The 10,336-nt window shown below is 47.6% G+C and overlaps 1 pseudogene; it reads right to left on the bottom strand.

Annotated features, from left to right (window-relative positions):
- Positions 1-10,010: 10,010 nt before the first annotated feature.
- Positions 10,011-10,132, bottom strand: LOC136643170 (5S ribosomal RNA; annotated as a pseudogene).
- Between the last annotated feature and the right edge of the window lie 204 nt (positions 10,133-10,336).

The raw sequence follows: 10,336 nt of genomic DNA, 5'->3' as shown, positions 1-10,336 counted from the left end.
GGTTCAAGTCCAGCCTGACATGCTAGTTTACTACATGTAGGGAATTTTTTGGTAAAGAGCACTATTTCAGTCAGGTGAGCTCCCATGCAGTCTGAAGTCATATATACCAGGCATAGATTTACCGCCTTGTTGAGAACTAGACTTGACACAAGGTGAGTGTGAATAAATATAACTAGGCAGGTGGCGTAGCTACAGTGGGGCAGCATAGTAAGTACTGCAGGTGCTGCAATGCACCATGTAAGCGGCCCCTCCCACTAGCCGTCAGAGCCATTCACTGCCAGTATTCACTGCCTGGAATGCCCACCAGGAATGGCTCCAAAGGGGAGGGGCTGCTTGCACGCTGCGGTGAGGCTCCCTGCAAAACTTAGTGCTTGGCACCCCCTCTACCTATGCCACTGGGGGTTTATAAATGCACCTGGATTTCCTTTGGATTTGTGACTTGATACCACAGCTTTGCAATGCCTCATTAGCTCAGCGATACAGTTTCCATGATCGTTGTACATTTAACGGTGTCTTTGAAATGCTCTCACCCTGCATGCTAGTCATCTCTGGAGAAACGCTATGTGTGTTCGTTTTAGCACTAAAAAAATTGTTATGTGGAATAAACAGATGCACCGTGGAGGGTAAGAAGAGAAACTCAACTAGTGTTTTTTTTTTTTTCTCTCTTGCTCATCAAGTACATGCACACGAACATCTTTCAGGTAAACACAGCCGTGAGGTTGACTGAAGCAGCTACTTCAGGCAGCAGGCTGGTGGGAGACAATGAACTGCCCTGCACCCCACACCTGCCTGCCACCCTCTCTGATCTGCCACCCACTGAGAACAAGCAAGAGGAAGAGCAATCCTGAGCAGCCCCTTTTTTCTTCCTTTGCCACCATAAGCAGCTGCAGCAGGAAGAAGCAGCAGTCCTGATCTGAGCACTCACGTCCCTAATCGTCCCACTGTCGAAGCCTCTGCTCACACTGCATTCCTTCAGCCCTTCAGCTGCAGCACTAACAGTCATGAGCTCACCACAGACTGTGGTCAGAAGCCCTGTGCAGTGGCATCACTACAGAGGTGGACATCACTGGAGGGGGTGACACCAAAAGCTCTGGAGCCCAAGCTTATGCGCCCAATAGACCTGGCTGCTCCAGCAGATTCTTCCTCACAAGTCTGGTCTACCCACCTCTGGAGCCCAGGTCTACCAGGTTTCCTGTGACAGAGCCCAGGTCTATCTGTCCACTAGGTCTGGCATAAGAACGTAAGAACAGCCCCACTGGATCAGGCCATAGGCCCATCTAGTCCAGCTTCCTGTATCTCACAGTGGCCCACCGAATGCCCCAGGGAGCACACTAGATAACAGGAGACTTGCAAGGCTTCCTGGGAATTGTAGTTAAGAACATAAGAACAACCTCACTGGATCAGGCCATAGGCCCATCTAGTCCAGCTTCCTGTATCTCACAGCGGCCAACCAAATGCCCCAGGGAGCACACCAGATAACAAGAGACCTGCATTCTGGTGCCCTCCCTTGCATCTGACATAGCCCATTTCTAAAATCAGGAGGTTGCACATACACATCCCAGTTGACCCACCCTCCATCTTTCATTCTCCACAAGGCCAGGTTGGGAGGGTGGGAAATGCCCGGATGGGCGGATTGGGTGTACCCAGAGCTGCAGGGGTAGACATGGTCCATTGGGGTGACACCATGAGTAACCACACTGGATAACACTAACCCTAGTGAGACACCAGTGGCCCTATGGTCTGTGAGAACCCAATGTGATGGCACTTTCACTTGTGCAGGGGAGGGGCTCTGAGATTACTCACAACAGTCCATATGCAGCCCCCACGGCCCATCCCCATGACGTTCTTAAGGGTCACCCAAGCATGAGGACTATGATGGAGAAAACGGGACAACAGTCTATCAAGTGAAATGGCAAGTTTCTACCCAGAAACAAGTGAACGCTCAGTGCAGCCCTCTTAGTGAGAACATCATTTCACAGGCACTTAAGCAAGCTTCTGTTTCCCACTTCTTAGAAACGGCCTCTATAGAACTGCTGACTTTGCTGGTTTCAAAATGCAGCAGCTCCGCTACAACTTACATTTTAATACAGTGCGATAAGTATGCCGTTTCCCAGAGCAAAATGAAAATATGTAATGTCAAGTTGGTCCACATCTTGTTTTCTTGCATGACGTTTGAAGAGTAAGTTGTGCATCCTTTTGCCAGTTAGGGAAAAGTATGCCTTGTACGCAAAAGTAATAGAAAACATACTCTATGTATACTGTTTCCCAAGAAATTTGGCTGTTGGGAATTGACTTTAGAGCAGTGGAGTAGCTAGAGTGGATGCAAAGCCCTGAGTTTTACAGGGAGCCTCACCGCAGCGCAGCGTGCAAGTGGCCCCTCCCCTTCAGCTCCTCTGTTTTGCTTCTGCTGCTCCGAATGGCTCTGAAGGGAAGGGGCCACTTGCACGCTGCGCTGCGGTGAGGCTCCCTGTAAAACTTAGGTGTCTGCCACTCCTAAGGTGATCAAGGTGACTGGTGCAGGAGAAAGGGGCAGGGATGTTTGCCCCATTGTCATGGCAGGAGCAATGGAAACAGATGGAGCAGGAAAGGAGTGCATTGCCTTGGCAACACTGTAGTGAAGACAGAAGAGCCTGGATGTCTCATATAAGGTCCAGGCATCTGTGTAGGTTGCATCCACCTTTCTAAGACCAGGCATGGCTGAGGAGATGACTTTGGGGTACAACACGATCAGAAAGAGGTTCACCTCCTGAGGGTGACACCAGGTGAGGCTCACACACCCGTGCACATTCATTGTGATGCTCCTGGTGCTAAGGTTGCATTGAGGAAACTTGGGGCTTTTTAGAAAGCTGGCAAACACATCCTGATTTGATTGGCTGCAACTGGATTTAGAGTTCCTTGATGGAGAACAAATGGAAATGGAGCACATTTTGAATTCTTTTCATCTGGCATTCTCCTCAGTTGGCTGAGGACGATGATCTTGCGTCACAAACATTCAGAGGGAGGCATGTGTTTCCTCGGCCTGTTGATTTATTTTCTGCTGGGCATCTTCTGCTCTCCATTGTGTCCCACCTGAATTCAAGTGCAACTCAAAGATGTTATAAAGTTAATTTCCAAGCTGGAGAATGCTCCATTTGCTGCAGTTCCTTCTGTCCGTTTGCACACATCAGTGAACCATCTCATGCACACTCACAGGCACATACATTTTGATGCACCCATATGTACCATCCCACTGACTGTGTTGTTGTTGTCGTTGTTGCTGCTGTTGTTGTTTTGTTTGTCTGGGCAGGCAGTCTGGTCTAGAGGGTAGAGCCTCTGTTTGCCTGAAGATAACATCTGAAGGTCGTCAGTTCGAGGCCACCGGCACTGTGAATGTTGAGACCTTGAAGCAGCTGACAAGTTGAGCCAAGTTATTCCACCTGCTCTTTGGTGTGAGCGAAGAAGCGTCTTGGCTGCCCTCCATGTGAGAGATGAAGGAGCTGCTTGTCAGCTTGCGTGGGAGGAAACCGGAGGCCAGAATGTGATACCGAATCAAAAAGCTCCATCTGAAATGTTGTGGTTCTTGAAAGATAGAACCTTTCTTCAATTGCAAAAATTCCTACGGGGATTTAGAACAGCCTGCCCATGTACACCGCCTTGAATAAAGTCTGAGGAGAAATCTGTATATATACCGTATACGGTTATACGGTATATAAATACCTGTATTGTTGTTGTTGTTGTTGTTGTTGTTGTTGTTGTTGTTGTTGTCTGACAAGCAAGAAAGGTAGTACATAAATACCTGTATTGTTGTTGTTGTTGTTGTTGTTGTTGTTGTTGTTGTTGCTGCTGCTGTTGCAGCAGAACATCATGGGGCCTAGTGGCATAGCTAGAAGGGGTGCAAAGCACTAAGATTTGCAGGGAGCCTCACTGCAGCATGCAAGCGGCCCTTCCCTTTTGAAGTTATTTCGGGCAGGGGGAGCAAAACAGAGAGAATGCCTGGCTCCAAAGGGGAGGTGGAGGGGTCCCTTGCATGGCGCGTTCAGGTGCCTGTAAAGCTTAATGCTTTGCACCTCCTCTAGCTACGCTACTGAGTCTGGGAGAGGTTGGGTGCAAAATGCTTCAAAAATGGATCAAAAAAGGGTTCCTTTTTTTTTTTTTTAAATATCAGGCACAGAATTCTTCACAGCTCCATGAGAAGACTGTTAGTTTCTGCAAAGATCTAAATTTGATTGAAAGAGTTTTGGAGTTATTAGTACATATTGCACACAAATTTTTAGGATTACTTCCCCCTTTTCCCTAAAGAAATGCATTTCGTCTATCTCCTCTTTCAAGCTCATTATTTCTTTCGGTTTCATTAAATGATATTTCTTTCCCTGACAAACAGTCAGGGAGCAACACATTCTCCAGGGCATAGTGATAAAAAAAATAGTACCAGGATGGGCAAAATGAGAAGGAAAAGAAAAAAGATCCAAACGTTTTTTTATCAAAACAAGCAAACACGTATTTCCATTAGAGATTTCTGCAAAACGTAAACAGATTCTTTTTAAAGCAAAACAGTCCATAATTTTGTGTGCAAGCTACATTACCACTAAAGATTTCTGCATTGCAGAAACCGTTTTCGGATGCCAAATAATAACTAATTTTGTGCATCAGAATTTCTGTGCAGCACAGTCCTTTAACAGATGTGGGAAACTTTTGTTTAGAAAGGCTGCTTGGGTTTCTAATTCATCATTTCTAATGCTACAGGCTTTATTTACTGTATGGCTTATTAACCTGGCATTGCTGAAATCTGCCTTGTGTAAATTGTTGGGGCCTATTAACGAATGAAAAACAGAGCTACAAACCAGTGGTGTAGCTAGCAGGGGGTGCAAAGCACTAGGTTTTGCAGGCGCCTGAACCCGCTATGTAAGCGGCCCCTCCCTCTCCTCTTCAGAGGCTTTCGCCTCCGATTTGCTCCCCCCCCCGACCAGAATGGCTCCGAAGGGAAGGGGCTGCTTGCACGGCGGGTTCAGGTGCCTGCAAAACTTAGTGCTTTGCACCCCCTCTAGCTACACCACTGCTACAAACATTTCACTTTTGCAAAAAGAGCACATTTTAGGAACATTTAAATGTTGATTGTGCCTTTCTGGGGCTGGGCTGCTTCAGACTTTAGGGGGAGGGGGGAGCCTGCATTTTTTAACCCCCCACATAAAATAACATCTCCCTGTATCTAGAAATCTAGCATTGGGGAGCAGCTGCAACACAGTACCTGTAACTAGAAGTTCAGTAGGAGGGAGTGAATGCCACTGAAGACTAATTCTAGTTCCCATCTCTCATCCTCACCCCCAGAGGTGCTCTGATGTCCTCAGAGTGGGGCTGTGGCAGAAGTTCTCAACTGAGAACTTCCAACTCAAATTGGGGGTGGGGGGAGTGGAAGAAAATCCCCCCCCCAGTGCTTTCATTTCTTCAGTGCTGCCTGTTTTGCACTCCCCTTGGTGGCCACCAGGCTGTCAATGTCCCTTTTGACAGGAGGAGGTCCGGTCTAGAGGGTAGAGCCTCCATTTGCCTGAAGATAACATCCGAAGGTCGCCAAGGCACCGTGAATGTTGAGACCTTGAAGCAGCTGACAAGCTGAGCCGAGTTATTCCACCTGCTCTTTGGTGTGAGCGAAGAAGCGTCTTGGCTGCCCTCCATGTGAGAGATGAAGGAGCTGCTTATCAGCTTGCGTGGGAGGAAACCGGAGGCCAGAATGTGATACCAGATCAAAAAGATCCATCTGAAATGTTGTGGTTCTTGAAAGATAGAACCTTTCTTCGATTGCAAAAATCCCTACGGGGATTTAGAACAGCCTGCCCATGTAAACGGCCTTGAATAAAGTCTGAGGAGAAATCTGACAACCAAGAAAGGCGGTATATAAATACCTGTACTATTATTATTATTATTATTATTATTATTATTATTATTATTATTATTATTATTATTATTATTCCTCCCAGAAGCCTCCTGTCAGAACAATGCTATATCATCACATAGCATTATGCTCAGGGACTTCCAGGAGAAAATAGGGACACAACCAGCCCACAGTCACAAGGAGGAAAACAAATGCCAGTGAGTTCTGCCCTCCACTCTGAAAGCCTCAATTTTGTGAAATCACCCCTCAATTTTGAGATACCACTAATATAGTAATTCACATAAGAAAAGCCCGGCTGGATTAGGCCAAAAGTCCATCTCATCCAGCCTCCTGCGTCTCTCAGTGGTCCACCAGATGGCTGAGGGAGCACATAGAACAACAAGAGACCTGCATCCTGGTGCCCTCCCTTGCATCAGGCATTCTGAGGTAGCCTACTTCTAAAATCAGGAGCTTGCACATACCCATCACAGCTTGTAATCTCTGATGGACTTTTCCTCCAGAAACGTGTCCAATCTCCTTTTAAAGGCAGACTCATTTGCTCTTGGCAGACTCTCATCTTCCAAGAGTCCTCTGCAGAGGGACATCTTGCCACCCCCTGCCGCTCATTTTTTTTATTTAATGACAGACCTTTCTGTCCTCATGTTGAGTCTGATGAAGCAATGACTGCACCTGAGAAAATAACCGATGGGATCCTCCCTGCAAGTCCTCCCTGCACAGATGGCCTATGCCCTGGCTTCTAGAAGGAAATGAATGAGTAACCAATGAATATATGTTGTTGGAATTAATCTGTGAGCCTGCTCATGCACTACTGTATAGTATTTATATACAAGTGAAACCATCCAGCCACAGTTGTTTCCGTTCTTCATTCACTACAAAGTGAGCGCACTCACCTTTTAAGTTGTTCAAGATACTGTAAGATCAAAAAGGAATTGCTAAACCGCAGCCTCTATTCCTTTAACACTTTGACGGCAATGGGAATAGAGTCTGGCGCTCTGTTCCCAGTGCCACCAGAAGGCATTGGGCGTGTTATTTCTTTACTCAGCGTGTAGTTGGTCTGTGGAACTCCTTGCCACAGGATGTGGTGATGGCATCTGGCCTAGATGCCTTTAAAAGGGGATTGGACAAATCTCTGGAGGAAAAATCCATCACGGGTTACAAGCCATGATGTGAATGTGCAACCTCCTGATTTTAGAAATGGGCTATGTCAGAATGCCAGATGCAAGGGAGGGCACCAGGATGCAGGTCTCTTGTTATCAGGTGTGCTCCCTGGGGCATTTAGTGGGCCACTGTGAGATATGGGAAGCTGGACCAGACAGAGCTATGGCCTGATCCGGCGGAGCTGTTCTTATGTTCTTAAGGCATTTGATGAGTAACAGCAGAAAATTTTGCTTGCCAATACCCATCTTTTGCAAAACCATTTTTCACAGGAGTCACGTCCCTTACAACTTTCAGATTTCTTGCGTAGCTCACAGTAGTACAGTAATCATTTTAAATTGTCCCCTCCCCCTCTCACTGGTTAGTGAATTGTCGCCACTATGAAACAATCGATTCGGAATAGATTGTATTTATGTTAAAACAGCATTTCAAAAGGAAATTTGTTGTTCCCTGCAGTGTTTTCCTAAATGAAACGATTGTGGAATTAGTGGTGTGTGCTTGCAGCTCAAGCTCGGTCATTAATTCAAGATTGTCATATGAGTTGCCCAGTGATGCTTTCTCGGTCGCCAAATGATGTGAGAGGACAGCAGCCACCAGACAGGGTAGCAAAGAACTGTCCAGATACCTTCAGTGACTTCACCTTCAGTGACTTCACCTGCCGAGGGCCAAAGTAGATATGACAGTAGGAGATCTGTAATTGGCTTCCCTACCGTTCTTTAAAGCTTTAATAGCAGTTTCAGCAGGGGGGATAAGAATCTAATTGGGGCAGTGGTGTTGGGAAAAGGAAGATTAACCCATTCCCCTACTTCAACATTTCCCTAATGAAAGGTCTCCCCATCACCCACCACCACCCCAAAAATTGTTATTTGCCCTTCAAGGTCAAACATGCAGGCACCATACAAGCACTAAGCATTTTGCCAAGACTTCTCCAAGAAAGCTCACAAAAACCAAACCAGTTACTCTCATGACTCTTCAAGCTGAAGCTCAGCTTTGGAGTCTGAGGGGGGGGCTTAGCTGGACCAAAGCTGAATGCAAGCCCAGGACTCAGAACTGGGATGGACCTGGGGCATGGGACCAAACACACCCAGAGTCCACAACCCCTAAGTCTAACTCCCCTAAAGCCTGAGCTGTGTCCATGCTGGGGACCCCATGTTTTCCTGTGCCTGCCAGTTGTGGGTCAGGAAGAACTTGCTAGAGGGGAGAAGTGCACAGCTCCAGGCCAGGGGGGCTGCTCCTTTAAGACATTTCTCTGTTGAAACAAAATGGGCAAACAAAGAGTTTTGTGCGCTCCCAGAGGCATCTGATGGACCACTGTGTTCCAGGGAAGGCCCCTGTTTGGACCCGCACCAGCTATGTGTTGGCAACCTTCAGTCTCAAAAGACTATGGGATCGCGCTCTGAATGGTGGTTCTGGCACAGCGTCTAGTGTGGCTGAAAAGGCCTATTTGGGAGTGACAATCCCTTCCACACCGGGAGCAAGTGCAGTCTGTCCCTGGTCTGTCTCCCTGGCTATGGGCCTTCCTTCTTTGCCTCTTTGCCTCAGTTTGTTGGCCAAGTGTCTCTTCAAACTGGGAAAGGCCATGCTGCACAGCCTGCCTCCAAGCAGGCCGCTCAGAGACCAGGGTTTCCCACCTGTTGAGGTCCACTCCTAAGGCCTTCAGATCCCTCTTGCAGATGTCCTTGTATCGCAGCTGTGGTCTACCTGTAGGGCGCTTTCCTTGCACGAGTTCACCATAAAGGAGATCCTTTGGGATCCGGCCATCATCCATTCTCACGACATGACCGAGCCAACGCAGGCGTCTCTGTTTCAGCAATGCATACATGCTAGGGATTCCAGCACGTTCCAGGACTGTGTTGTTTGGAACTTTGTCCTGCCAGGGACCAGCAGGGTTTAATCCTTTCCCCATGCTCTGTGGTCCTGATGAAAATCACATACACACACAGCTGGTATTTGCCCTGGGACGCAAGCTGCAATGAGCACAAAGAGCAGCCTCCCTTCTTTGCCATACCTAACTTGGGATGTCAGAAATTGACCCTGGAACTTTCTATATGAAATACTCAGTGAAACTCTGAGGAGCACTCCCCCCCCCATGGGATCTCCACCATGGATCTCCTCTCCCACTCTCATGTCCTTTGCCTCCTGTTACTCCTTTCTAAAAGTGGCGCACCAGCCGCTGCCTTCGTTGCTCCTCTTCCTCCTTCTCCCTCATTCAGAAAGGAAGAGGCAGTGGCATAGTTAGAGAGGGGGCAGCGCGATTAGTATCGCAGGTGTGGCAACCTGTGTAAGTGGCCCCACCTACTCGCCACAAGAGCCGTTCTGGTCAGCGAGGGCAACTGCGTTGCAGGCACTGCCCAGAAGGGCTCTAATGGTAAATGGGAAGGGCCGCTTACACCTCACATTGCCACACCTGTAATACTTACTGCTCTCCCCCCTGTAGCTATGCTACTGGAAAGAGGGAATCAGGACAGAAGTGTAAAAGAGAAGGGTGCATTGGCAGTGTTTCTCAAACTGTGGGTTGGGACCCACTAGGTGTGTTGCGAGCCAATTTCAGGTGGGTCCCCATTCATTTCAATATTTTATTTTTAATATATTAGACTTGATGTTGTCATGTTATATGACTGCATTTGGGGAAATGTTACAGGTCTGTACTTTGAAAGGCTACCATGTATAAGCTTTTAACAATGAAAGTCAATGGGACTCACTCCTGGGTAAGTGTGCATAGGATTGCAGCCTAGGATTGTTAAAATTTTCCTGCTTGATTATGTCACTTCCGTTGGGTCCTGACAGATTCTCATTCTAAAAAGTGGGTCCCGGTGCTTAAAGTGTGAGAACCACTGGGCTAGAGTATTTCCTCCACACTTCCTCTTCCCTTATTTCCCTCTTCCTTTCTGAATCTAGAGAGGACAACAGAGATGGAGGTTGGCACCTCTCACCATTCCGCTGCCTGGTGGTTGGTTGGCAATCTTCAGTCTCGAAAGACTATGGTATAAGCCTACAGCACCCGGTATTCCCAGGCGGTCTCCCATCCAAGTACTAACCAGGCCTGACCCTGCTTAGCTTCCAAGATCAGATGAGATCAGGCATGTGCAGGGTAACAGTCGCATCGAAGGCTGCCCAGTGAGAGTTTCAGCATTTCATTGAGCGTTGAGTGAGGCTGGCCCTGAGACTTGAAATGGGGCCAGTTTATTCAGGCAGGTCAAGTCCTGTTTGGAGGTCCTGCCTTCTAAAATCTCATCCCCTCTCCTTCTTCTCACCCCATCCAGAGATACGGAACGAAATCAACCCCAGATCGCTCAAATGCATCCACCCCTTTTC

Source organism: Tiliqua scincoides, chromosome 2 (genome assembly GCF_035046505.1).
Source record: "Tiliqua scincoides isolate rTilSci1 chromosome 2, rTilSci1.hap2, whole genome shotgun sequence".
NCBI classification, from domain to species: domain Eukaryota; kingdom Metazoa; phylum Chordata; class Lepidosauria; order Squamata; family Scincidae; genus Tiliqua; species Tiliqua scincoides.
Note: the sequence above shows the minus strand (reverse complement) of the source record. Positions and strands in the feature narration are given on the sequence as shown.